The 21,725-nt window shown below is 42.3% G+C and overlaps 2 long non-coding RNA genes across 3 annotated transcripts in view; one reads left to right on the plus strand and one right to left on the minus strand.

The window, feature by feature from the left end:
- LOC308644473 overlaps positions 1–21,725 on the minus strand; it is a 28,391-nt gene that overhangs the window by 5,985 nt on the left and 681 nt on the right. Inside the window, exon 2 of the long non-coding RNA XR_014021016.1 lies at positions 564–710. This is a non-coding gene — a long non-coding RNA (uncharacterized lncRNA). The remainder of the gene's footprint in view (positions 1–563; positions 711–21,725) is intronic.
- LOC308644472 lies at positions 3,239–16,973 on the plus strand. Of its 2 annotated transcripts, none has more exons than XR_014021014.1 (4): positions 3,239–3,460; positions 6,871–8,548; positions 12,814–12,940; positions 15,281–16,973. It is a non-coding gene; the product is annotated as an uncharacterized lncRNA (long non-coding RNA). The 2 variants fall into 2 exon arrangements; XR_014021015.1 differs by lacking the exon at positions 15,281–16,973 and adding an exon at positions 13,014–13,502.

Raw genomic sequence — 21,725 nt, forward strand, 5'->3', positions numbered from 1 at the left:
TTTTTTTGAAACAGGGTCTTGCTGGGTTGCCCAGGTGACCTTACTCCAACTTTATGTGTAGATTTTTTTCAGTTACTTTTCAGAATTAGGGATAGACAATGAAAATTCACAGGGCTTATTGCTTTTTTAATTACCTAGGATTATTATTTGTTTGTTTGTTTGTTTATTTATTTATTTATTTTGTACCAGGATTGAACCCAGAGACACTTTACCATTGAGCCAAATCTCCAAATCCCCTTTTTTATTTTTTATTTTGAGACAGAGTCTTACTAAGTTGCTTAAAGCTTAGGCTAAGTTGCTGAGGCTGGCCTCAGATTGGAGATCCTCCTGCCTCAGCCTCCTAAATTGCTGGGATTAGAGGTATGCGTCACACGCCCAGCTAACAGCCTATAAAAAATTAAATAATATAAATGGAATTAAATTGAATGGTGGTATTACCTTTATTTCTACCAACTGGTTTTCCCTCAATAAAGAAGTCCTCCAGAAACTGCTTTGAGCCACTTTCTAGAAAGGGAAAGTCAGTTTGCGCCCTCTTGTGGTGAGGATAGTAGTAGCATCCATACCTCCCTTAAGTATGTGGACTTCTCAAGATTCTGCTGAGAGGACCCCTCCATCCCGCCTCACAGCGCCCCACCGGCCTCACCCCCGGTAATTTCCATCAGGTAAAGGTCAGTGTAGAATATGCTCTGTGTATCCTCAATAAGCAGGTTCTGTGACAAATTAAAGAGAACAGAATCAAATAAAAGAGATGTGGTCCTTATCCAAGATATCATATTTTATCCTAGATGACAGTTTTGAATGAATAATTTAAATTGGGAGACAGGAGAGAGCGTCAGATGGGTTCAACCCGGGGATAGTAGAGTGCAGGAAAGGAAAACTTCATACAGTCTAGCATTCAGTTACAAAACTGACTCGATGGGTCAGTCAGTGGTGTGGATGTGGGATGGAGAGAGGGTTTCAACTGATAAACTGGAGGCTGGAGATGTAGTTCTGTGGTAGAGGGCTTTCTTGGCATGCATGAGCCCCGGGGTTGATCCCCAGCGCGCGCGCGCACACACACACACACACACACACACACACAGAAAGAGAGAGAGAGAGAGAGAGAGAGAGAGAGAGAGGTGTGTGTGTGGGGTAAACTGGACATGTAAATCCTCAGACAGAGACCCCAGATGGCAACCATCCACTGTGAAGTTCAGGGAAGAGAAAAAGGAAAGTTCACATTTTTCTTTTGTTTTAGCTCTTTTCCACAATAATTTCTTAATGTGTAAATAATAGTTTGCCAGCATATTTTTTTTCTCAAAGAAATAATTTTTATTTGCCAGTTTTTTAATCAACATAAAATACGTTAGAAATTTCCTCTTTTGTACATAAACAGAAGGAAAACAGGAGTTCTGCAGACTTCTTTTAATATTTATTTTTTAGTTGTAGTTGGACACAATATCTTTACTTATTTTATTTATTTTTATGTGGTGCTGAGGTTTGAACCCAGGGCCTTGCACGTGCCAGGCAAGCACTCTGCCCCTGAGCCCCAGCCCCAGCCCCCAGCAGACTTCTTATTCAATACAATTGAAGGTCTTTGTCTCATTTAACTAATTGGATATTGGTATTGGAGCAGGTGAATAACTTATAGAGAGGGGAGCATCGGCCTGTGGCCAGTGACTCCAAACTGAGGCCAAGCCTGAGCCTGCAGAGGAGGGCAATGAAGTTTCTCTTGGTGCGTCCTGGGCAGGCGCCCTCTCCTGGATGTGGTCTCCAGCTGCTTAGAATAGTTAATAGAAGCAAAGTTGATGCTGGAAAACTTAAGAGCTCTGGGAGACAGGGAACCCACATGCAGATGTAGTTGGGGGTGTGTGTGCCTGTCCTTTCTGAGGCTGTGGTTCTGGTTGCATGGGACTGATAAGTATTTTGATAAGTATACTTTGATTAAGTTTTCTGATAAGTATTTTGGTTGTGGCTTACAGAGTTACTGGAGTTACTTTCACAATTATACCCTGTGAAGGTCAGGTTTAGAGACTCAGTCTCCTGGGAAAAGAGTTTATGATTTTGACAGTTTATTTAGGGCAGAACTCTAATGTGATTCCAAATGGGTGTCCCTCTGGAGAATATTAAGGTATCAAGAAAGGGAGAGTTTCCACACTAGGAGGGAACAGCAGCACATGGTGAGCTCCCAGAGTTAAATCTTTAGATGTCCTGCTTCAGAACCAGGGAGTGATCCACAATGGGCTCCATTTCAGCAGAATCTGCTCCCAAGACTACATTATGATAACCTCTGAATGTGGGGTTTCTTTGTGAACTGTGGGTGAAACAGGATGCTTACCTGAACTACATGAAATGTTTACTTTTCTCTCTTTTCAATTCCTTTATAGAATACTGATGCCATATAATTCCAGTTTTTCCATGCCTTTCATGTGTTTGTTCTCTCCTTAGAGTGTTTTCATTTTCCTGGATGAAAATGAGTAGTTTGCAAGATAAAATTTCAGGAAGCTTTGGTCATGCTTTTGATAACATCAACCTCATATCACATTCCTAACCTTTGCAGGACATCAAGCTATTCCTCCTGTTGTAGTCTGGTCTGACCTGGCCTGAGATCCTCTCCTCCTGTGAGGCCAGGGGATTGCTTCATCGGACGCTGAGTCTGGAATTCCCTGAGCCCATTGTGACCCCGAGTCTAGTAGGAAAAAGGGGAGGGCTGGGGTTGTGGCTCAGCTGTAGAGCGCTCCCCTAGCACGTGCGAGGCGCTGGGTTCGATCCTCAGCACCACATAAAAATAAATAAATAAAATAAAGGTATTGTGTCCACTTACAACTAAAATAAATTTTTAAAAAGGCGGCGGCGGGGGGGGGGAACCTTCATGAATACAGGTAAGATGCCAGTGTCTGGGCTGGGGTTGGGGCTCAGTGGTAGAGCGCTTGCCTAGCACAGGTGAGGCACTGGGTGCGATCCTCAGCACCACATAGTGTGTGTGTGTGTGTGTGTGTGTGTGTGTGTGTGTGTGTATCTACCATTTAAAAAAAGAGATCTAAAAAAAAGATGCCAGTGTCTTCTCTGGAAAGCCAAGAGTTAAGTTCTCCCGAAATGCAAGTATTCACCTACTTCGCCTCCCTTTATCAGGCAAGGTTCTGGGGAGAAGAGAAAACCCAGTCTGAGAAAGGATGGAGGCTAGGACCTGTCATTCCCGCTCCGCTTGCTTCTTCTTTCAATATTCGGGGGCGGGGCCTGAACCGTATCCAATCAGGAGCGCAGGGGTGGGCTGCGGGCTGTCCAATCCGGCGGCGCGACCCCGCCGCGCCCGCGGGTGTTCAACATTCTCGCGGGATCTTATTTCTCGCACCCCCCAGCTCCACTGCGGTTTGGCTTCCCTGCTACAGGGGGCGGGTCGCTCTGCTGCTCCGGGACCGAGCTGTACGCCGGTTGCGGGAGCCGTGGGGAGAACCCAGGAGCTCTCGGAAGCGGGGAAACGGTGAGTGAGGGGCGGGGCGTTCTGAGATGGGGCTGAGGCTGGTGGAACCCGCCCTAGGGGGACCCCGGCCTCCCTGCCTCAGTTCCGCAGTCTGTGGCCCTGTCAGCCGCTGGCGCCTCTGGGTCCTCGGGCACCTCGGCCCCGCGGGGTGGGGCCGGGCGGGAGGCCCGGACCCACTGTCCTCTCCTGTACCTGCGCGGCGACTTGGGCCGAGCCAGGAGCCCTCTCTGGATAGCGCCGTGTCGCCCCCGACTGTGCGGTGGCGTCGGAAGGGTCGAGGGGACATCTCGCGTGAGGGGTTCGTGCGCTGAAGGGGCTGTGGTCGGTGGGGTCCTCTGTCCCTCCTTTTCCCGCTCCAGGGTCATCGTTTTCCCCTTGAGTTTTACAGATGTATGGGAAACAGTGTCACAAATCCACATCCCTGTCCCCATGCCCAAATGCCAACTGTCCTCCTCCAGTTCACAACATCAGTGTCAACTATTCATCTTTCGTTTTGCGTTTCATACGGACATCACATTTTAATTCCTTAGTTTCCCACAAAGCAATGAATGACGTTCTTTAAAAGATGTATTTTGTTTGGAATCTTTTCAACCAAGAGTAAAGCAGAGGAAAACTTCCTGATACTCCACTGTAAGAATCTTCCAATCTCCTTTTTTATATTATCTAGACACAGACTCCTTTTAAGAATGTCTCTGGGGGCTGGGATTGTGGCTCAAAGGTAGAGCTTTCACCTGCCACACAGGAGGCACTGGGTTGGATCCTCAGTACCACATAAAAATAAGATAAAGATATTACATCCATCTATAACTAAAAAATAAATATTAAAAAAAGAATGTCTTTGGGTAGAGGGTTCCCTTTAGAAACTTTATAGGTACTAGGTGTGGGTGGACCTCTCCAGTAATCCCAGCAATTCAGGAAGCTGGGCAGGAGAATCAAAAGTTCGAGGCTAGCCTCAGTAACTTATCCAGACCCCATCTCAAGATTAAAAATTTAAAAAAGGGCTGAGGATGAAGCTCAATGGTAGAGTGTCCCTGGGTTCAATCCCCAGCACCGCAGTGAATGAATGAATGAATGAATGTATGTAAGTGCATAACCTTGTTGAGACCAAAACTCCATAAGGCCAATGTTGATTCTGCAAAGAGAGGTCATTGAAGTCCTGCCTGGTTGGTTCTTCCTGGGGAGCCTTTCTCTGTGTCCTGCTTGCCCACACCAACTATGGCAGGCACCCTTTAAATTGAGAAGATGTACTGGACAGCTGGGGATGCATATGCTGATGGGGTTGGGTCGAAGAGGGGGTCTTGATGTCCTCTCTCCTTCTTTCTTTTTAGTGGTGCTAGGGATGAAACCTGGGGCCTTGTGCATGCTAGGCCAGCATTCTGTCACTGAATTACACACTCTGTCCTTAATACCTTTTCTGAAGGTGTTATTTGCACTAGGGCTGTTTCTGGACAGTGTCTTTCAAACAAAATCCTGATTGAGGTGTGAAGTGATTTTATTTGAAAGGAATATTGTAATAGGGAGAAACCCCTAGTATCTCAACAGTTAATGAGGAGCAAATGAGTAGAAAACAGGTGGAGTCCTGCATGGTGGTGCACACCTGTAATCCCTGAGGCCAGAGATTCTGTATGACAATAGATAAGGCCAGAGGATGGCAAATTCCAGGCCAGCCTGGGTAACTTGGTGAGACCCTGTCTCAAAATAAAAAGGGCCAAATATATCTCAGTGGAAGTGTCCCTTTGTCCCCAATACCAGGGGGAGGGAGGAAGGTGGAGATCAGGGGATGACATAGTGTCGCATTTCAGAGAATGTTTTCCCCTGAGGTCAACCTGTTCTTCAGAGAACATTAAGGGAGGGGCTGTCTGCTAGTTTAGGTTGAGAGGGCTCACTCCTAAGCAGTGATTCAAGCAATTTAATTCTGGCACCTCCCCACCCTACTGTCTCCTCCTCTTTCAGGGTCTCAATTCTCACCTGCACAGGAGGGTGGTCTTCAGGCTTGGGAGTGTGTTTCACCTTCTGAGTGTGGGTCCCCTTGTGAACTGTGGGTGAAGCAGGCTGCTTTCCTTAGCTGCTTCCCCCTTGTTCCCTTTGTGGGATCTTGTTGCCACTGGATCACACTGTGTCCATGTGCTTAGGCATGGGATACTATGGCGTAGGTGTAAGAGTTTTTCTTGTTTGGAACCTGAGTGGATTGAATAATAAGATCTGAAGTGGCAAAGAGAGTCTTGAAATAAATTATTTATTCTATGCTTAGTTTATACAATAAGAACATAAACATGCATGGACTCACCACCCAAGTGACTAAATTGACTATTGTCAGTTATGCTATGACTTCTTGATGTCACCACCTATCTGCACTCAGAAGTCACCACTGCCCTAATTGTTTTCATTATTCTGTAGAGCATACCATCTGTTTATCATGAAGCAGAATTTTGCCTCTTTTCAGAGTTCAGTAAGTTAATATTACTATCAACATACCATTGATATTGTGCCGAAAGGCTTTTCTTGTGCTTTCTTTGCCTTAGTCTGTTGCACACATGCTGCTGAGGCACGGCTCACACAGTTCACTCACCGTCTACTGCTATAAGACTTGGGTTGTTTCGAGTTTGTTCTTTAATTAGTTATTTTGCATGCTGAGAATTGAACCCAGGACCTTGCATTTGCACATGCTAGGCAAGTGCTTTGCCACTGAGCTAGATCCCCAGCTCTCAAGGTGTTTCTCTCTCTCTCTCTCTCTGTATGTTATTGGGGATTAAACCCAGGGGTGCTTTACCATGAGCTACACCCCTGGACTTTCTAATTTATTTTTTGAGACAGGGTCTTACTAAATTGCCCAGACTAACCTAGAACTTGGAATCCTCATGCCTCCTGAATAGTATGCACCACCACACCCAACCCAAGTTTATTATTGTTTATTATTATTGTTGTTATTTCCAGTCCCGGGGAATTGAACCTAGGTGTGCTTTACCACTGAATTACATCCTCAGTCCTGCCCCTCCCGGCCATTTTTTGCACCAGGGATTTAACCTAGGGGTACTTTACCTCTGAGCTATATCACTAGCTCCCTAACCCTTTAAAAATTTTTTTTAGGTCTTGCTAAGTTGCCCAGGCTGGTCTTGTGATCCTCTTGCCTCTGACTCATGAGTAGCTAGGATTATAGGCATGTGCCACTGTGCCTGGCTGAAGTTTGTTGACAGTGTCATTCTTGTTTTTGTCCACAAGTTTTAATGCCTTGAAAACTTTTTATACAATGGGGAAAATGGCTAGGTTGTTGGTTATGGATAAATTCAGATTTAATAGGAAATGTTGCTGGAGCACGTGTAATAACTGTCTGACCTTTCCTAAGTATTTATTCTTGCAATTTGTCAATGCTTCCAATTATCTAATTAATTTTTTCATCTATTGTCATACAGACTCTCCAATGGTCATATATTACTTTACATAGTCATGTTCTGCATAATGACATTTCAGCCAACAACGGACCCTGTGTAGGACAGTAGTCACCAGCAGCCTCCTACAGCTGGTGGTTTACTGCATCTTTTGATTGTTCTCATATACTCAATTTAATTTTATGCTATTGTGTTCATCATGGCTCCTACTCACACAAAATCCACTGCTAAAGTTGCCAGTAAGAGGCCACGTCGAGTGATTGACCTAGAAACAAAATTAAAATTGATTAAGGACTATGAAGGTGGAAAATCAGTAATGGTTATTGCTCGCCAATCAGGGATGTCCCATTCCACCATAGCTACAATCTTGAAGAACAAGAACAAAGTGACAGAAGCTCTTAAAGGATCTGCCTCATTGAAGGCCACCAGACTAACAAAAATTTGAGAAGGGCCCATATCAGATATGGAGAAACTTCTAATGACCTGGATTGAAGATCAGACACGGGAGCGGGTCCCTCTCAGTACTATGATGATTACAGCTAAAGCCAAAAGTTTGTTTGCAATGTTGAAGGAAAAGGCTGGACCCGACTATAATGTTGAATTCACTGCCAGCTCTGGGTGGTTCAAGCGATTCAAGAATCGCTATTCATTACATAATGTGAAAGGGAGTGCTGATGTCACCAAGGAATGTATGAATGGCATCTGGAAGAAGACACTCAAGAGGTTTGTCCGTGATTTCGAAGGATTTGCTCAGGAAGAGGAAGGTGCAAACATGGACAAGGCTGTGGTTGAGATGGCCAACAACTTTACTCTGGGTATGGAGGAGGATGACATGGAGGATGACATGGAGCTCCTGGAGGTGGTTCCTCAGGAACTGACCAGTGAGGAGTCATTGGACCAGGAGCGCAAAGCCCAAGAAAAAGCAAGAGAAAAGGAAACTGCAAAAGAAGAGAAAGAACTTCCAAGAAAATTCACAGTGTCGGGTCTAGCAGAAGCTTTTACAGACCTCAGCAAGCTCCTTAAAAAGTTTGAAAGCATGGACCCCAACCCTGAAAGGTTTTCATTAATAGAGAAGAATGTTCATGGTGCATTATCTGTGTACAAACAGATCTATGAGGCAAAAAGGAAGCAAACCACCACAGACATATTTCTGCGAAGAGTGACACCTCAAGAGCCTCAGGCAGGTCCCTCAGGAGGCATTGTCATCATAGGAGATGATGGCACTATGCGCATTATTGCCCGAGGACCTACCGGTGGACCATGTCAGAGAGGGGGAAGTCAGTGATATTGATGATCCTGATCTTGTGAAGGCCTAGGCTCATTCGTATGTTCATGTCATAGTTTTTTTTAACAAAAAAAGCTAAGAAGTTTAAGAAAAATTAAAAATCAAAAAAAGCTTCTAGAATAAGGATATAAAGAAAAGATTTTTATACAACTGTGTAATGTGTCGGTTTTAAGCTGTTATTACAAAAGAGTCAAAGGTTTAACATCTTAAAAAGTTGATAAAATAAAAAAAAAAGTCTGGTAAGGTTAATTTGTCATGGAAGAATGGAAAAATTATATATTTTAATAATCTGGAATAACCTAAGTGTACAGTGTTGATAAAGTCTACAGCAGTGTACAGGAATGTCTGCAGCCTCCACATTTACCCCTCACTCGCTGATAACCAGAGAAACATCCAGTCCTGCAAGCTCCATTCATGGTAAGTACCCTCTACCTGTGTACCATTGATTATTTTTTATCTTGTTTTTGCTGTACCTTAGACACACAAATACTTAACATTGCATTACAGCCAAGCATGGTGGCACATGCCTATAACCCCAGCAGCTTGGGAGGCTGAGGCGGGAAGATCACAACTTCAAAACCAGCCTCACCAACAGTGAGGTGCTTAGCAACTCAGTGAGACCCTGTTGCTAAATAAAATACAAAATAGGGCTGGGGATGTGGCTCAATGGTCGAGTGCCTCTGAGTTCAATCCCTGGTAGCAAAACAAAAACAAACAAACAAAAAAACCCATTGCATTATACTTGTCCATTGTGTGAAAGCAATATTGTATTTTATACATTTAAAATTTTTTGTGTGTGCTAAAACTGGAAATGAACCACATGTATGTTTATGTCATAGTTTTTAACAAAAAATGTTGAAGAAGTTAAAAGAAGGTTATAGAATAAGAATATAAAGAAAGAAAACATTTTGTACAGCTGTGTAATGTGTTTGTGTTTTAAACTAAGGGCCCAGTGTTCAGTAACAAGCTGTCAAGGTTTGTTGCCTGGGAACAGTCGGCTATGGCACATGGCCTGAGTGTAGGAGCTGTCCTGCCAGAGTTGCACACTCTGATGTACACACAATGAAAACACCTAATTAAATGTCTCTCAGAACGTGTTCCCCTTGTTAAGTGATGCATGATTTTAATAAAAGAAAAAAAGTGACACATTCTTCTACTGGTCACCCCTGGTTTTGAGCATTTTCCTTCATGTCTTTAAACTTCTATGAAATAGTTTTCAGTCATTTTTTAAAATATATATTTTTTAATTGTAGTTGCATACAATACCTTTATTTTATTTATTTCTATGTGCTAAGGATTGAACCCAGGGCCTTACACGTGCTAGGTGAGTACAGTACCACTGAGCCACAACCCCAGCCTGTTTTCAGTCATTTCTTATGATTAATTCATTTGCTTTTTTTTTTTTTTAATGTTTCATTTGTAGGGATTTTTGAAAGAACTTGAGGAGGATGGTGTCAGTTCTTGAAATCTACTCTTGGTAGATTTCAAGAGTAAAACTTTTTGGTCCCAGGCTTTCATTTGTTGGTGAGTTTTTGATTACTGTATCAAGCTCTGTGTTGTAGGCTTGCTCAGATTTTCTATTTTTTCATGACTGCCTCTGTAGATTATGTTTCTAGACATTCATTGATATCATCATTGTTACCCAATTTGTTGGCGTGCCCCTGGGGACTTCCAAGGGGGCTCTAAGGCTCTGTTCTCAGTGCATTCTGCAGGTGGTGCAGGATGCTCTGGCAGGGAGAAGTGTTCCACTGCCCTGTGATCAGGCCTTGTTTTGAGGAAGCCTGTGTTCCTGGTTGGTGACTTGTCATTTCACCCCTCCACTGGTAGAGGCAGACAGGTTAGAGGGACATGGACTTACTTGGGTGTTTCCCTTACTCCCAGAGGTTGGGCTCTGGGAACATCCCATTTGGTTATGCTTTTGGCTTACAGTTTTCTTTTGAAGGAAACTTAAGAAGGACAGAATTCTCTGGGGATATTTCTAAACAACTGCTGTTTTCGTCTCCCTATCAGAAGCAGGAAGCCATTTTTCTTGAATCCACTGGGTTTCTGACAGTGAGGTTTACAAATTTGTGCAGTTCCCTAAGCCTGGGACTTTTCAAGTATTTAAGTCTCGGGTCTGTCCTTGCTTATCCCCAGCAATTCATTAATTACAGTTTAGGTTGACCTCCTTCTGCTCACAGGGCAATCCTGAAGTTGCTGCTTATTGATCTTTGTTCTAGGAAATGATGATTCTTGATCTGCCTTTTATCTCTGCAACTTGGGGACAGTGGATTGCCCTGTGACCTTGGTTCTCCTGTGGATCTAGGAGGAGCTGCTACTTGAGCATCTTTGTCTTTTCCTTGTGGAGCAGGACTGTTGTCCTCTGTGTCCTTCTCTGCTGGTTTGGAACCAACACTGATTTCTTCTGAGGGCAGAGTCCATATGAGCTTCTGCTAGTCCCTACCTCAGCACTGCCACACTGGGGACCAAGCTTCTAGCACATGAACCCTTGGGGGACACACACAAACCAAGGTTTTTTCTGTTAAATATGTTTTGGCCATTTCCCCATGGTTTAATTATGTGTTCATTAATTTATTTTCACTCTGCACACTAATTCTTTAAATTTATTATTTTTAAATTTTCTAGTTGTAAGTGAATCCAATACCTTTATATTATTTATTTTTATGTAGTGCTAAGGATCAAACCCAGTGTCTCATATATGCTAGGCAAGTGCTCTATCCCTGAGCCACCATCCCAGCCCCACACTAATTCTTTTATATTGCATGTATGGCTGATATTCTCTCCGACTTTTTGTTTGTCTTCTACCTCTTGTTAGTACATTTCTTCATGGCTTGCTCTGTTTCTTTTATGAGAAAATTCTCTATTCTGGCATCAAAAAGATTTGTGATTTCTCAAAGAGGCTAGATTTACCATTCACATTTGCAGGAAAAGTAAATTGATTATTAACTCTGAATTGGAAAGGATGCATGTTTCCAGTTTGATACAACTTTGTTCCTGCCTTATGTACTAAAGTGATCCCGTTTTATGCTACTATTCTACAATGCCTGCTCCATCAATAGACAGCCTACCAAATATATGGTGGCCCATAGAAGGCTCTTTTCCCTCTCTTGGTCTATTTGTCAGTAATGTGATCTGCTGATCTTAAAATCTTTTATGTATGTTGGTCAAGTTTTCACTTTCTTCTTCAGATGGCTATAAGTATTGTCAGTTACTTGTTACTCCTATTAGATTTGGTAAAGTATTTCTGTTGACTACTAAAAGCTTTTTTTTTTTTTTTGAAATTTACTTTTGAAAGGTGACATTTTTAAGAATATGCACCATCTTTTATTTCATTCTTTTTTTGGTGGTGGGGGTGGTGGTGCCAGGGATTGAACTCAAGGGTACTCAACCACTGAGCCACATTCTCAGCCCTATTTTGTACTTTATTTAGAGACAGGTTCTCACTGAGTTGCTTAGCACCTTGCTGTTGCTGAGGCTGACTTTGAACTCACGATCCTCCTGCCTCAGCTTCCCAAGTCACTGGGATTATAGGCATGCATCACCACGCCTGGCTATTTCACCCCCCCCCTTTTTTTTAAATGGACACAATACTTTATTTTATTCACTTTTTTGTGGTGTTGAGGATCAAGCCCAGTGCCTCACACATGCCAGGTGAGCGCTCTACCACTGAGCCACAACCCCAACCCTATTTCATTCTTTTTTAACATATCCAATAAAAAAATTTAAAATTCTTCATCTGGTCACAGTGGTGCTCGCTCATAATCACAGCTAGTTGGGAAACTGAGGCAGGAGGATCCCAATTTCAAGGGTAGCTTGGGTAACTTAGTGAGACCCTGTCTCAAAAAATAAACCAAAAGGGCCAGGGATGTAGCTCAATGGTAGAATGCTTGGTGTGAGGCCCAGTACTGCAGAATAAATAATTAATTAATGTAAAAATAAAAATTTGCCATTAGGGCAATGAAATAGCTTTTATTAGTGTTTTATCCTACTTAATTAAATTATTCTACAGTACATGTTTCCAAGTGTTCTCTTGATATAATCACATAAGATAGGCTTAATTCACACAGTAACACTTTGGGACAAAAAGAGAGAGAAGTCCATTGAGACTCGGGCTCAGAGTTATTTGGGGGCTGATCAAGTAGGCTACCTCTGCCAAGCATGGGATAAAATTCCAAACTACCAGAGAGAAAAAAAAAACAGGAGTTAAGTAAATACCATATTGTTCACATAAACAGTTCAGGCTCACTGAGCCCTGGGTGCCTTCCAAAATGTAGTTCCCAAATGCTGGCAAAGGTTGAAAACTTTGACCAAGCACTTGTAAGGTTATTCAGTTTCAGGACTGCTATTCTTAACTCTTTTCCACCCAGATTTAGTAGGACTTGGGTATGAGAGATACTGTAGACCTAGGGTACAGAGAGAAAGTAGGGGTGATTCAGGCACCATGTTTTAAATCACTGAGTTCACCAACAGGAGGTGTGTTTCTAGTCCACTGTTGCTTTACTGACTCCTTCAGTCCTAACATTAGAACAGCTGTGCAGGAAGAAGTCAGTGAAGATGGAGAGTGAGAATCTGATGAACGAGTCATGAGATAAATAAATGGGGACCTCAGAGTCATGTGAACTGATGAATTGAGTACACACCCCAGTGCTGTCGGCATCACCCTTCCTCCTGTGCACATGCAGATTTCTCAGGACTCACTGGGCTTTGAAGGCTGAACTTCAGCTGGAAGGAGAGAACTTTGCTGGATCCTTCCCACAACACTCTACCAAGATGCAGTGCTGGCAGCCCTCAGGAACCTGGCCTTTGAAGGTAAGTGTGAGATCATGCCAGATTAGCTGGAAGTCAAGAGTTTCCTTTTTTTTTTTTAATATTTATTTTTTAGTTATTGGCAGACACAACATCGTTGTTTGTATGTGGTGCTGAGGATCGAACCAGGGCCGCACGCACGCCAGAAGAGCGCGCTACTGCTTGAGCCACATCCCCAGCCCCAAGAGTTTCTTGCTCATTAGTGCTGCTCAGTGATTTAGAAAATGGAAGGGGAGTACTTTGGTGAATAAATCAAGATGGCCTTAGTGTACCATAAGCCTAGAATCTGATATTTTTTATAATGGTGTAAGTAATTCATAATGATTTTCTAGGTCTACATTTTAGAAATAAAATTGGAAGACTAGAACATTGAAGACCAGTGCAGAAATCCCAGGAGAAATCAAAGGTAATTTGTAAGAGAAACTTTGTTCCTTGAAAGGATCTTAGAATCTTAAAAAATAAGATTAAATAAAAAAATAAAACATAATGCCATTTTCAAATTTTTTATTATTAGAACATTTTTTTTTTCTAAAAATATATATTTATGGCTGGGGATATAGCTCAGTGGCAGAGCACTTGCCTAGCATGTGTGAGGTGAGGCCAGGGATTCAATCCCAAGCACCACAAAAACAAAACAAAACAACAACAATAAAAAAGTACTTAAATGTGACATTGATGTTTAGAATTTGCAAAGTAGCTCATTTGAATACAGTATTAAGAAATCCCATTAATAGCTAGGCATGGTGGTGCACATGCCAGAAATCTCAGTGGTGAGATAGGAGGATTGGGAATTCAAAGCCAGCTTGAAGAAATTTAGCGAGGCACCAAGCAACTTAGCGACACCCTGTCTCTAATAAAAAATATTTTGGAAAGGGCTGGGGATGTGGCTTATATTTAAGCACCCTGGGTTCAATCCCTGGTACCAAAACTAAACCAAACCAAACCAAACCAAACACCCATTGATGTTATTGGGCATGGTGGCACAAATCTGTAATCTCAGTCACTCAGGAGCCTGAGGCAAGAGGATGGTGAGTTTGAGGCCAGCCTGGGCAACTTAGCGATCCTCAGTCCACATGCAAAAGCAAGGATCATATCCATTGCTCAGGTGATGAAGCTGGGTTCAGCAATGCAGCATTAATGCTATTTAGAGGAAAGAGAGGATTCTCCCTCATCTGAATTTCACTGTGTCACTTGGACACATGAATCCTGAGAGTTCTCTTCAGGAATGGGGAGTGAGACTCAGGCCTATGTCACAGAGCTGTGCTTTCTCATCACACAGTAATCCTGTCATTGGGGGAGGGGCAAGAAGAGGAGGCAGCACCACACCCCTGCCCCATCCTCCAGCCAGCAGGTCTTCTGTTTTCCTGAGCTTTCTAGATCTTTACTTCCATCTCCACTTGCCCACCCTGTCAGAGAAGACCTCAGTATATTCAATATTCTTTTCCCCTGGAACCCAGACATTGCCTGCTTTCTTGTAGATCTCTGTTTCAGCTCCATAATTTCAAGGTTTTGGAAATTCTTATTATGTCTGGAAATTTTATTTCTCTGGGAATATTACTTTCAGGATCTCTTCTCTTAAAAATTTCACCTCTTCCATACAATATGTTTTTGCCTTGATCAACTTTAGCATAGAACTGAAATTTCTCTTATGCTTATTCAGTCATGCTAATTTTAAATGAAAGCTTTTCAAATTTATTTTACTATCTTTAACTAGAGAGTTTAGACAAAAGAATTGATACATGACTATTACAAATTTATAAGACTAAGTACAAAAATTGAAATAAACTCTCAAAAGATATATTTTTGTATGATTTTAATAGTTTTTTTTTTTTGTAAAAAAAAAGTGAAAGTTAAACTTCAAGAGAATTTTGGGATTCATGACTACACACACAGTATAAAGATGGCCTTAGCCTAAGCAACTCCATTTTAAAACTCCATATTAAAATAAAACTGGAGTTCCTGCCAGACAAGCCTTCAGAGCCCTTCAATACTGTCATCAGGCATAGCCTAATAAAATAAGTCATTTTCCACAACCCTGATAAAACTCAGAGTGAAGTCACTGTCACTTGCCTTCACCCTGATAAAAGTCAGAAGAGAGAGATCAGGGCAGAAACCACCAGACCCTAGAATGTCCTAACCCTAGAATGAAAGACATCAATAAGACACCCAGTAACAGCTGATAGGGACTGAAAGGGCAAGCAGAAACCCCAAAATTTAGTATAAATGATGTAACAAATGAACAGACATTTAGCCAACCGACACTGATGCCCCCATGCTGGAGAGCCTGAGGAGGACATGTGGATGGACATCCCACATCATCCTTACCACTCTCCAACTCTACAGCCACATCTTGACCCTGATGAGAACAGCAACTTCTCCTTATGACCCTCTCTTCAACCAGCCTTCAGCTTCACCCAATGAGAAGCCTCCATAGATTCCTGACCTGATTATTGTGGGGTCTGAGTGAGTGTGCATCTGCTGGACTTAAGGACCAGGACTTGAGACTCGAGATCTGCTGAGGATATAGCTCAGTGGTAGCACACACTTGCCTAGGATACGTGAGGCCCTGGGTTCAATCTCCAGCAACACACACATGAAAGAAAAAGAAAAAAACTGGTTAGTGTGTACTGCTGTTTTGATGACAGCTGTGGTACAGATCTTGCAGAACATTCAGTCCATGCAGATTCAGACAGTCCAGACAGGGCATCGAGTCTATACTTTGATGATAATGTTATAAAGAAGTCCAAGGGGCTGGGGATAGAGCTCAGTGGGAGAGTGCTTGCCTAGTATGCTTTAAGACCCTGGGTTCCATCCCCAACACCACAAAAATATATATTTATTTTTAAATGTAAGTTCAATACCTATGAACAAATGCAAAATCATTGATAAACAAACCCTTGGTTGTGTGTGTCTCATTTACAGAAGTAATATGATAGATAACACGAAGAAGGTAGTCAATGTGGAGAAACTTCCAGCCAGATTCCAGGTCATAATCTAAAAAAGAAAACACCTCCTAGAATAAAACCTTGTGAAAGCCATGTGTTTAGATAAGTCTTCCTTGGTCATTCAATCCTACATAGGCTCATCAGAGTTCAGCCTGGTCAGAGTATGGAAAGGAGCCATGTACACACAAGGAATGTGGGAAAGCCTGCAGCCATGGCCAGTGCTTTCAAATGAATGAAAGGACTCATGCTGGAGAGAAACTCTGGGAATGGAAAGTATGGAGAACATTTCTCTGAAACGTATTCAGAGACACGACATAAAACACAGTGGACCTTTTAAATGTAAGATGTGTGGGAAAGCCCCTGATTATCTCAATTTACTTCATACACGAGAAAGGACACACTGGAGAGGAATCTTGTGATTGTATGAATGTGGGAAAGCCTTCAATTATAATATAAATCTTTAAAAATGTGAAAGGACTCACACAAGAGAGAACTAAATAATGTGGGACAGCTTTTATTATCAACAAAGCCTTCGAGCCACATGTGGGGAGAGTGCATTGTTTGACAAAGGCCTTTAAACATAAAGTGTGTGGGAAAGTCTTTCATCATCCCAGTTCAATTCAGAGTCATAAAGAAGCAGAGTGGAGAGAAGCCTCTTGAATAGAAGTGATGTGCGATTGGCCTACATGTAAGAACACACACAACCAGGCATGGTGGTACCTGCCTTCAGTCCCAGCCACTGGGGCTGGGCAGGGAGCGTTGCTTGAGCCCAAGAGCTCAAGACCAGTCAGGGCAACAGGGTGAGACCCCTTCTCAAAAGAAAACAAAACAAATGTACATTGGATCAAAACTCCATAAATGTGAAAAATACAAGAAAGTTTTCAATTTTAACAAATACATTTTAAAACTAAGCTGGGTGCAGCGGTGCACGCCTGTAATCCCAGCAGCTCAGGTGACTGAGACAGGAGGATCGCAAATTCAAAGCCAGCCTCAACAACCTAGTGAGGTGCTATGCAACTCAGTGAGATACTGTCTATAAATAAAATAGAAACCAACCAACCAACCAACAAAAAATGGGGTGGGGCACTAGGGATGTGGCTTAGTGGTTGAGTTTAGTTTCTAGTACCCACCCCCCAAAAAAAGTAATCTGAAAATGCCCAGTGTAATTTGTAATTGGTATTTAATGCTCCAGAAAATATACAACCCAAAGGAAATGTTATAAAATCATAAATGTATTGTGTTTACCAGTGGCTCATTCCTAAAAACAGGCCCCTGAACTATGTGTTAAAAAAAATTCACCTTGCAGTTTGGATTTTCTTTCAACTCCTAAGTCTAGACTCTAAGAAGATCTAATTTGTATGTCAGGTATCTTTGTTCATGGGGATAGTGATAGTGTTCTTGATTGAGCATGACAGCTACAAGGATGCTAGCAAAACCCACTGGATGAGAGTTTGTTATGGTTTGGATGTGAAAGCTCATGTGTGACAATGTAGGAATGTTCAGAGGTGAAACGATTCGATTTTTAAGAGCTGTGGCCTAATTGTGGATTAACCAGTTGGGTTAGTAATTTGAATGTAGGCAGGAAGGGCATGACTGCAGGAAGCAGGTCACTGGGGGCCTGCCCTGGGAAGTAATAATATTCCTGGCTCCTTGCATTCAAGTTCTTTCTGCTTCCCTCCACCACACCCTTCTGCCTTGATGTTCTGCCTCACCTCAGGCCCAGAGCTATGAAATTGTCCAGCCATGGACTGAAACTCTGAAATGGTGAGCCAGAATAAAATTCTCCTCCTGAGTTATTCTTGTTGGGTATGTTGGTCACAGCAGTGCAAAGCTGACTATAACAGAGTTTGTTCCTCTGCTGCACTGATTGTGCAGTAACTGCTCTCCCAGCCTTTCATGGGAGAATAAGCACCTTCTTCCTGTGTGGAAGATCATGGGTGTTTCCTCTGATGCAGCTGAATGTAATACCTCAGTTCCAGTTCAACTAGGTTTCATTATATGTGACTAAAAACAAAATATTTTTTTCCTCAGACACAAGATTCATATTTATGTTTCTTAAAAATAGTTTATTAGCTACTTTCAGATAGCTTGTACACTAAAAAATGTTATTGTCTTATTCATTTACTGAGAAGCTACATTAAAATTTTCCATTGATTTCATGGATGAAATAAAATATATAATTTTGCCAGGGTGTTTATTTCACGCTGTGAGTCACTGTGAGCATTTATACTGCACATACATCAGGCATCTTTTATTATGTAAAATTTACTTCTCATGCTTATACAATTACAAAGTTTATCTTTTTTTTTTATTATAGTGCTGAGAGTGGAACCTAGGGGCTTTGCGCATGTTAGAATAGTACTCTACCACAGAGGTACACCCACAACTCCACAACTCTCACCTGTTATTTGTTCTTTAATTTTTTTTTTTTTTTAGTTGTAGGAGGATACAATACCTTTATTTTATTTATATGGTGCTGAGGATTGAACCCAGGGCCTCCACGTGCAAGACAAGTGCTCTACTGCTAAGACATAGCCCCAGCCCCTTGATTAATTTATTCTTAAACTAAGTGTTGTTTATCCTCATTTTGTGAATTTTCAAGTTTTCCTTCAGTTATTTATTCCTAAGTTCATCTCATTGTGTTTAGAGGAGATACTCTGGATATTTACTTTTATTTTTTGTTTTATCATTAACTACTTTTATATTCTATTTTGATATTCTATCATTTTAGTATTTTAACAACATAAATTTACATTACTTATGTCAAATGTATATTATAAAATCATATTACTTTTCATTACTCATATTTTTTAAACAGACTTGGGGCTGGGGGTGTATGTAGTTCAGTGAGAGAGTGCTTGCTTAGCATGTGTGAGGACACCCTAGGTTCAATCCCCAACACCATTAAAAAAAAAAAAAAGTTCAATCTGGCCTTTCTGGCCTTTCCTAAACCTGGAAAGGATGAATGATGCCTCACCAAGGATCACAGAGAGTCACTGAAGCAGAAGAAAAAGGAAGGTTCACACTTAATTAGTTGCTTTCCATAAGAATTTGTTAATATGAAAATAATAGTTTGTTGGGGCTGGGGATGTGGCTCAAGTTCAATCCTCAGTACCACATACAAACAAAGATGTGTCCGCTGAGAATTGGAAAATAAATATTAAAAAATTCTCTCTCTCTCTCTCTCACTCTTTCTTAAAAAGAAAAGAATAGTTTGCTAATATCTTTATTTTTCTCAAAGGAATAATTATTTGCCAGTATTTTAGTTTTCCTCCTTTACTGTACACAAAAGCACAGAAGGAAAGCAGGGTCTCTGCTGGTTTTCTTATTCAAACAATGTAACTGAAGGTCTCTGTGTCATTGAACTTATCAGTGTTGGTGTGAAGCAGGTGAATGACCTGCAGTGGGGGGCACAGGACTGAGACAGGTGGCTAAGAGCTGAGGCTAAACTTGAGCCTGCAAAGGAGGGACAATGGAGTTCTCCTTGGTGCCTCCTGGGCAGGTGCTGTCCTCTATAGGTGACCTTGTGCTACAGAAGAACAGCTACAGAACAGCTGATCTAAGCTGCAGAGCACTGAAAAGTGGGAGATGCACAGCAGAGTTGGGAGTGTCTGTCCTTTCTGAGACTGTGACTTTTGTTGTCATGGGGCTGTTTTCTGGACAGTTTGGTTTGGCCACTATAGAGTTGCTGGTGTCAGACTGTCATCCATGTAAGTGAAAAAAAACTGTGAAGGTCAGACTTAGAGAAAGACTCATTTTGGGAATCTCCTAGAGAAAGTTCATAATTTGATGGTTTATATAAATCAGAACCTGAAATTGATTCCTGGTTAGTTTCTTGCTGGTGAAAATGAAGATCTTGAAGAAAGGAGCATTTCTACACAGTTTGGAGGAGACAGAGGGCAAGGTGAACTCCCAGAGTTCAATCCGTAAGTGTCCCTGCCTCATGGCCAGGGAATGAGCCAACTGGGGTTTCATTTCAGCAGTCAGTCTGGCTTCCAGCTTGGAATATGTTCAACCCAAATGCCAGTTTCCTTGTGAACTGGGTGAAGCAGTCTGTTTGTCTGAGTTCAAATATTTGTTGTTATTCTCTTTATTGTTATAGAATATTACATAATCTGCACATTTAATAATTTTTCCACACATTTAATAATTTTATTACAGTGGCATGTGCCTGTGGCCTCTTCAAGGGGGCTGAAGCAGAAGGATTGCTTGAGTCCAGTAGTTCAAGGCCAGCCTGGGCAATATAGGGAGACCCTATCTCAAAATAAATAATTAAAAAATAAGAATTCCCGACCCCTGCCAAACACCAAGCCCTCCTGTTCCAGTCTGGCTGGCCTGGACAGGTCTCTCCTACTCTGAGGCCAAGGATCTCTCCATTCAACACTTAAGTCTGGAATTCTTTGTGCACACTGTGACCCAGTATTCATATGCTGTGACTTGTATGGATCACAGGATCCTGTGGGAAGATGCCAGGAGACCTCAAAAGAAAGGAATGGTGAACAAGGAGCCAGCATCCTGAGCTAGGGAGTGAGGGCTGATTGGAAAAGGCCATGTGGGACCCTGGCCGCCTCAGACCCTGGCATCCTGTTCCATCCCTACTTGGAGACTTGGCATGGCACTGAGCCCCTTTCTGGGCAGCTCTGCCGGCAGCCCTGCATCTCCAAGGGAGCATGGTGTGTGAGGTCCCTGGACCTAAGTCTCAAATCCACCTCCCCCAAAATAAGGCTTAGGGGTATTTATGGGATAAAGAAGCAGGGTGGCAGGGCATGGTGGTGCACTTCTGTAATCTCAGCCTCAGGAGGTTGTGGCTGGAGGATAACAAGTTCAATGCAAGCCTCAGCAACTTGAGGCCCTAGGTAACATACTGAGATCTTTCAAGATAAAAAATAAAAGGGGCTAGGGATGTGGCTCAGTGTTTATGTGCCCCTGAGTTCAAGCCCTGGTACCAAAACAAACAAAAAACCACCCAAATATGGTGGTCTGAGATATGAGGGAAAGATGATCAGAGGCAGGGAAAACTGAAGTAATCAGCAGTACTGGAATAAGGTCCAAGAGGCTGCTTTTACTAAAAGTACTTCACTTGGCTCTGTAGACACCTGCAGATGCCTGATGGGTAACTAAAAAACAGTTAAAAATGTGGCATCTCTGCCTCTGTTCTGATCTGTTTCCTTTGCTCAGTGCCATTTTCTCCTGTGGTCACAATGGATTCTAGGCAGGTCTGATGAATAAATATCCTATGAGAAGACTTGAACTACTCCCCAGCAACAGCAATTTCTTGTCCCAGACAAGGGCCCCTGACCAATCTTGAAATAATGATAAACCAGATTGTAGTTTGACAAGACTACACTTGATCATGCACACTTCTGGCCTCCTTAAACTCTGTAAGCTGGGAGTTCATGCCAGTACCCCTGAAGACAGGGTTGAGGATGTAAGTCCCCTTGTCTTCCTGGTATAGCTACACTGATTAAAGTTCCTTTTCTGCCTTCACAACTGCATGTCTCTTGGACTGGAATCTTGGGATGTGTGTCAGAACCAATAGTCCACCAAGACCCCTAGCACTGGGGCCTTTGCCTCAAAACTCTGGTAAAGTCACATATGCATAACCAAATTTTATGGCTTTTATATTGAACCCGGCCTTTGAGTTGAACATATTCCAAGCTGGAAGCCAGACTGACTTCTGAAAATGTTGGCAACAGTATGCTCTGAGGTTCAAATTTTGGGCCTTGGACCTCAAAAAGTCACCCATCAGACAGCTTGGCAGGCTCAAGTGAAAGGTCATTGGTTTCAACAGGTTTGAAAGTGACAAAAGTAGCCTAAAAAACAATACAGACAACTACCTTCAT

The sequence above is a fragment of the Spermophilus citellus genome, assembly GCF_964194105.1.
Source record: "Spermophilus citellus genome assembly, chromosome: 3".
NCBI classification, from domain to species: domain Eukaryota; kingdom Metazoa; phylum Chordata; class Mammalia; order Rodentia; family Sciuridae; genus Spermophilus; species Spermophilus citellus.